At 39.5% G+C, this 6,087-nt stretch overlaps 1 pseudogene; it reads left to right on the top strand.

Moving 5' to 3' along the window:
- The first annotated feature begins 2,112 nt into the window (after positions 1-2,112).
- Positions 2,113-2,666, top strand: LOC132006759 (peptidyl-prolyl cis-trans isomerase A-like; annotated as a pseudogene).
- The last annotated feature ends 3,421 nt before the right edge of the window (positions 2,667-6,087 follow it).

Here is a 6,087-nt window from a genome sequence, read left to right as displayed (position 1 = left end):
ACTGCTATAAACATTGGGGTACAGATGGCCCTTCTTTTCACTACATCTGTATCTTTGGGGTCAGTACCCAGTAGTGCAATTGCAGGGTCATAGGGAAGCTCTATTTTTAATTTCTTGAAGAATCTCCACACTGTTTTCCAAGAGGCTGCACCAACTTGCATTCCCACCAACAGTGGAAGAGGGTTCCCCTTTCTCCACATCCCCTCCAAGACATGTTATTTCCTGTCTTGTTAATTTTGGCCATTTTAACTGGTGTAAGGTGGTATCTCAATGTGGTTTTAATTTCCCTGAGGGCTAGTGATGATGAACATTTTTTCATGTGTCTGTTATAGGCATTTCTTTCAATAATAAATGTAGGTAACCAACCACAGTAGTATTAGCAATAATATTAAATTTGTCGCTAACACACAGATATTTTTCATAGCAGGTCTTTTTAAAAGAAAGATTTATTTTATAAAGGGGAAGGGGCAGAGGGAAAGGGAGAGAGAATCTTGAGCAGACTCCCTGCTCAGTATGGAGCTCAGGCTTGATTTCAGAGAGAGAGAGAATCTTGAGCAGACTCCCTGCTCAGTATGGAGCTCAGGCTTGATTTCACAACCCTGAGATTATGACCTGAGTAAAACTAAGATCAGATGCTTAACTGACTGTACTACCCAGGCACCCCTCATAACAGATCTCTTAAAATGTTATTTACAGTCGGGCACCTGGGTGGCTCAGTTGTTAAACACTTGTCTTCGGCTTGGGTCATGATCCTCGGGTCCTAGGATTGAGCCCTGCTTCAGGATCCCCGTTCAGCAGGAAGCCTGCTTCTCCCTCTCCCGCTTCTCCTGCTTGTGTTTCCTCTCTTGCTGCCTCTCCCTGTCAAATAAATAAATAAAATCTTTTTAAAAGATGTTATTTACAGTCATTAATTTGAAATCGCAAGAGTCATTTAACAACTAACCTGCTAGTAGAGCATTGTATTTAAGGCATTAATAAAAAATGTATATTACAATCAGTTTTGTAATGTTTTGATAGCTATATTTTATTTTATTTATTTTTATTATGTTAGTCACTGTACAGTACATCATTAGTTTTTGCTGTAGTGTTCTATGATTCATTGTTTGTGTATAACACCCAGTACTCCATGCAGTATGTGCTCTCCTTAATACCTATCACCGGGCTCACTGATCCCACCACTCCTCTCCCCTCTAAAAGCCTCAGTTTGATTCCTGGAGTCCATAGGCTCTTATGGTTCGTCTCCCCCTCTGATACACCTCCTTTCATTTTTCCCTTCCTTCTCCTAAGGTCCTCTATGTTACTCCTTATGTTCCACAAATAAATGAAACCCTATGATACTTGTCTTTCTCCGTTTGACTTATTTCACTTATAACTATATTTTAATATAATTGGTTTCCTTTGTAATGTAAATTTTATCTTATGCATTTAAAAACATTAATCTGGGAAGGGACATATTGGCTTCAACAGATTGCCAGATGGATTCAAGGCACAGAAAAGAGGAAGTCTGTCACTTAGTATACTTAACCTTGGACTTAAGTCTCAAGGCTAAATCTCAGGATTCATTCAGAGGTCTTGGTTTGTTGGAGCCCAGAATGGAGTCCCAAGCGTGGGTATTTCTAGAAGATCTACTGTGATATTGTGATTTATAATAAAAATATGTATTTGAGGGGCACCTGGGTGGCTCAGTGGGTTAAAGCCTCTGCCTTCAGCTCAGGTCATGATTTCAGGGTCCTGAGATCAAGCCCTGCATCAGGGTCTCTGCTCAGCGGGGAGCCTGCTTTCCCCTCTCTCTCTGCTTGCCTCTCTGCCTACTTGTGATCTCCGTCTGTCAAATAAATAAATAAAATATTAAAAATATACATTAAAATGTGTATTTGGCCTTTGCACCCTTTCCTGGCACAGAGCTCCTAAAATCTTTGTAATTTCCTAAGTGATGAGAATGGTAAAAGGTATTTATGGCTATGTTGCCTGTAGAGCCACCCTGTGATTATAAGTTTGGAAGTTTCAGTTTCACCCCTCAACCTCCTGGGAGCGGGGAGGGGCTGGAGGTTGAATTCAATTACCAATGGCATTGCAGGCACCACTGCCCTGGAACTTCCCATGTCACCAGTCATGATCAACCCCACCATGCACATTGCTGTGGGTGGTGAGCCCTTGGGTCACATCTCCTTTGAGGTAAGGGATGGAAGCCGAGAAGTGACTACTCATCTGATTCATAAATCTATTTTAACTGATTGGAGCTGTTTGCAGGCAAAGTTCCAAAGACAGCAGAAAACTTTCATGCTCTGAGTACTGGGGAGAAAGGATTTGGTTATAGAGGCTCCTGATTTCACAGGATTATTCTGGGATTTCTGTGCCAGGGTGGTGACTTCACATGCAATAATGGCACCGGTGGCAAGTCCATCTATGGGGAGAAATTTGATGATGAGAGTTTTATCCTGTAGCACACAGGTCCTGGCATCTTGTCCGTGGCAAATGTTGGACCCAACATGAAGAGTTGCCAGTTTTTCATCTGCACTGCCAACACTGAGTGGTTGGATGGCAAGCATATGGTCTTTGAAAAGGTGAAAGAAGGTGTGAATCTTGTGGAAGCCATTGAGTACTTTGGGACCCTGAATGGCAAAACCAGCAAGAAGATCACCATTGCTGACTGTGGACAAATCTAATAAATTTGACTTGTGTTTTCTCTCAACTGCCAGATACTTCCTTCTGTAGCTTAGAGAGCACCCCTTCACCTCCAGCTGCTTGAAATATCCTATAATCTTTGTGCTTTTGTTGCAGTTCTGTGGGTTCTATATTTTCCTTACTCTAAGTCTAGCTGGATTGTAGGGTGAAGTTTATGATTATGAAATAAAGACTAAACGACCACCAACAAATCACTAATGTCCAAAGATTCAATCAATCATGCCTGTGTAATGAAGCCTCCATAAAAACCCTGTCAGAGAGCTTCTGGGTTAATGATCACAGGGAGATTCAGAGAGAGCATGAAAGCTCCTTGCTCCTTCCACACACCTTGCACTACGCATCTCTTCCATCTAGCTGTTCCTGAGTTATATCCTTTGGTAATAAACCAATAATCTAAACTTCAATTTGTTTATCTATCTATCTACACCCAATGTGGCGCTCCAACTCAGGACCCCAAGATCAAGAGTCACATGCTCTTCTGACTGAGCCAGCCAGGCAACCCTAAACTGATGATCTAGTAAGTAAAATGTTTCTCTGAGTTCTGTGAGCCCCTGTAGCAAATTAATTGAACCAGAGGATGGGGTTTTTGCCACTTGGCAAAATTCCGCTCAAACTTTTAAGAATCAGCTCAAGCGTCATCTCTGAGAGCCTGCCACAAGCCCCCAGGCTGGGTTAGGGGCTCCCTCTGCTGGATTCTCATGAGCCCCTGTGCTCCCTTCTCTAACATTGCACAGAGATGGATTTATTATAGAACAATAAAGCTAAGCCTCAGCACCCCATACTTACACATGCCACTTCCAAGTCCCTGATTATTGAGCGCAGTCAGTTTGAAGAGCATTTACAATTTGTCATTGCACAAGAACAGTTAAAATACCTTGAAATTTTATAGCTCACATGTAAAAAAAAAAGAGAGGTTTCCCCAAATTTGACAGCAATCTTAAAATTTACCTCACTAATAATAAATTGTGAAGTCGACACTTTTCTAAACTACCAATAAAAATTTTTATCAACTGAATGACATTGAATTCAATTGAATTCTTTGTAGTCTTTCTAGAAAATGTTGTAAAGTAATTGTCATATTTATTTAGAGGAGGGTATCAAGGAGCTTGTAACCAAAAGAAAAATTAGTGGGGAGACGAGTCAAACAATTGATAAAAATATTTTATTTTGGGGAGTTTGAGAATGTTTATGGTATTTGTCAGTTTTTAAAAAGTTTTGTAATTTGTAACATTTGTGATTTCTTTTATAAATCTGAAGCAATACCTTCATACCTAATTTGTACCATTTCTCTTAAAGAGAGTTTGCAGAATTCTATCTGCTTCAGGTCATTTAACACTTAGATTAATCCAGAGCACTGATAATTCTCTAGGGTCCTTGGCCAGTCTTGCATGATGGACTGTAAATTCCTTAAGCATTTGATCAAACCCTATGCATGATATAGCAATATTCAGCTGGGGCCCAGGCACAGAAGTGACAGTATTGTTTGTTAACATGGTCTAGTCCAAAGTTTGCAATCCTTTCTGTGAGAGGGAATCACCTATGCTATTTTTCTAAGAACAGCTTTATTGAGATATTATTTATATGCCATAAATTTCACCCATTTAAAGTATAAAATTCAATGGTTTTTAGTATATTTACGGGATTGTGCAACTGTATTAGTTTTCTAGGGCTACCATAATGAAATACCAGACTGGTGGCTTTGACAACAAAAATTTATTTTCTCGAAATTCTAGAACTTCAAGATCAAGTTGTCAGCAGGTTTGGTTTCTTCTGAGGCCTTTCTCTTTGGCTTGCAGATATTTACCTTCTGTGTACATAGCCATTTCTCTGTGCATCTTATGTCTCTCTCTATGCCCTAATATCTTTTTCTTACAATGAAACCAATTGTATTGGATTAGCGTGTACCGCTAGGGCCTTGTTTTACCTTATTTACCTCTTTAGAGGCGCTGTTTCCAAATATAGTCACATTTTGAGGTATTGGGTCTTAGCACTTCAACATATGAATGGAAGGGATGGCACACAACTCAGCCCCAACAGCAAACATCACACATCTAATTTTAGAACATCTTCATCTCCCCCCAAAGAAACCCCATTTCCCCCCTCCCCAAAGCCTGGGCAACCATTAACCTATTCTCTATTTCTGTAGATTTGCCTATTCTGTACATTTCATACTACTTTTTTTTTTTTTACTTATTTGACAGAGAGAGAGATAGCGAGAGCAGAAACAAGCAGGAGGAGTGGGAGAAGCAGGCTCCGCACGGAGCAGGGAGCCCAATGCTGAGCTCAATCCCAGGACCCTGTGATCATGACCTGAGCCAAGGCAGATGCTTAACAGCTGAGCCACCCAGGCACCCCTGTACATTTCATATTAAATGGTATTATATGATATGTAGTCTTTTTTGGCTAGTTGGTAGTGATGTCACCTCTTTCATTCCTGATTTCAGTAATTTGAGTCTTCTTTTTTACTTAGTCAACCTAGCTAAAAATTTGTCAATTTTGTTGATCTTTTCAAATAATCAACTTTTGTTTCATGATTTTCTCTATTGCTTTTGTTTTCTATTCCAGGTATTTTCTGTTCTGTCTTTATTATTTCCTTCCTTCTGCTTGCTTTTGGATTACTTTGTTCTTCTTTTTCCAGTTTCCTAAGGTGAAAGGTTAGGTTATGGATTTGACATCTTTCTTCTTTTTTAATATAGGTGCTTATAGCTATAAAACTCATTTTTTTAAAGATTTTATTTATTTATTTGACAGAGCTCACAAGTAGGCAGAGAGGCAGGCAGGGGTGGTGGGAGGGGGAAGCAGTCTCCCTGTTGAGCAGAAGCCAGGGGATGTGGGGCTCCATCTCAGGTCCCTGAGACCATGACCTGAGTGGAAGGCAGAGGCTTAACCCGCTGAGCCACCCAGTTGCTCTAAAATTAATTTTAAGCATTGTTTTAGCTTAAATATTGGTGTGCTGTGCTTTCATTTTCATTCATTTCAGTTTGTTTCCCAGTTTCCTTCATGATTTTTTCATTGACTCATTTTTTATTTAGAAAGGTGTTAATTTCCACATATTAGTGAATTTTACAACTTTGTTATTTTTTAATTTATTTTTTTAATTTCAATTTCAAATTTTGTGTGATTTCAACTCCTTTAAATCCATTGAGGCCTGCTTTACAACTTATCATATGGTTTGTCATGGAGAATGTTCCATGTGCACTTCAGAAAAATGTATATTCTGTTGTTGCTGTTGGGTGTAGTGTTTTAGATGTTACTTTTTTTTTAATGCAAATTTTAAGGCTATGCTCCCTGAGGTTGATTCCTCTGCCCCAAGGCCTGGAATCCGTATCTTTTTTTTTTTTTTTAAGATTTTTTATTTATTTATTTGACAGAGAGAAATCACAAGTAGATGGAGAGGCAGGC

The sequence above is a fragment of the Mustela nigripes genome, chromosome X, assembly GCF_022355385.1.
Source record: "Mustela nigripes isolate SB6536 chromosome X, MUSNIG.SB6536, whole genome shotgun sequence".
Taxonomy (NCBI): domain Eukaryota; kingdom Metazoa; phylum Chordata; class Mammalia; order Carnivora; family Mustelidae; genus Mustela; species Mustela nigripes.
Note: the sequence above shows the minus strand (reverse complement) of the source record. Positions and strands in the feature narration are given on the sequence as shown.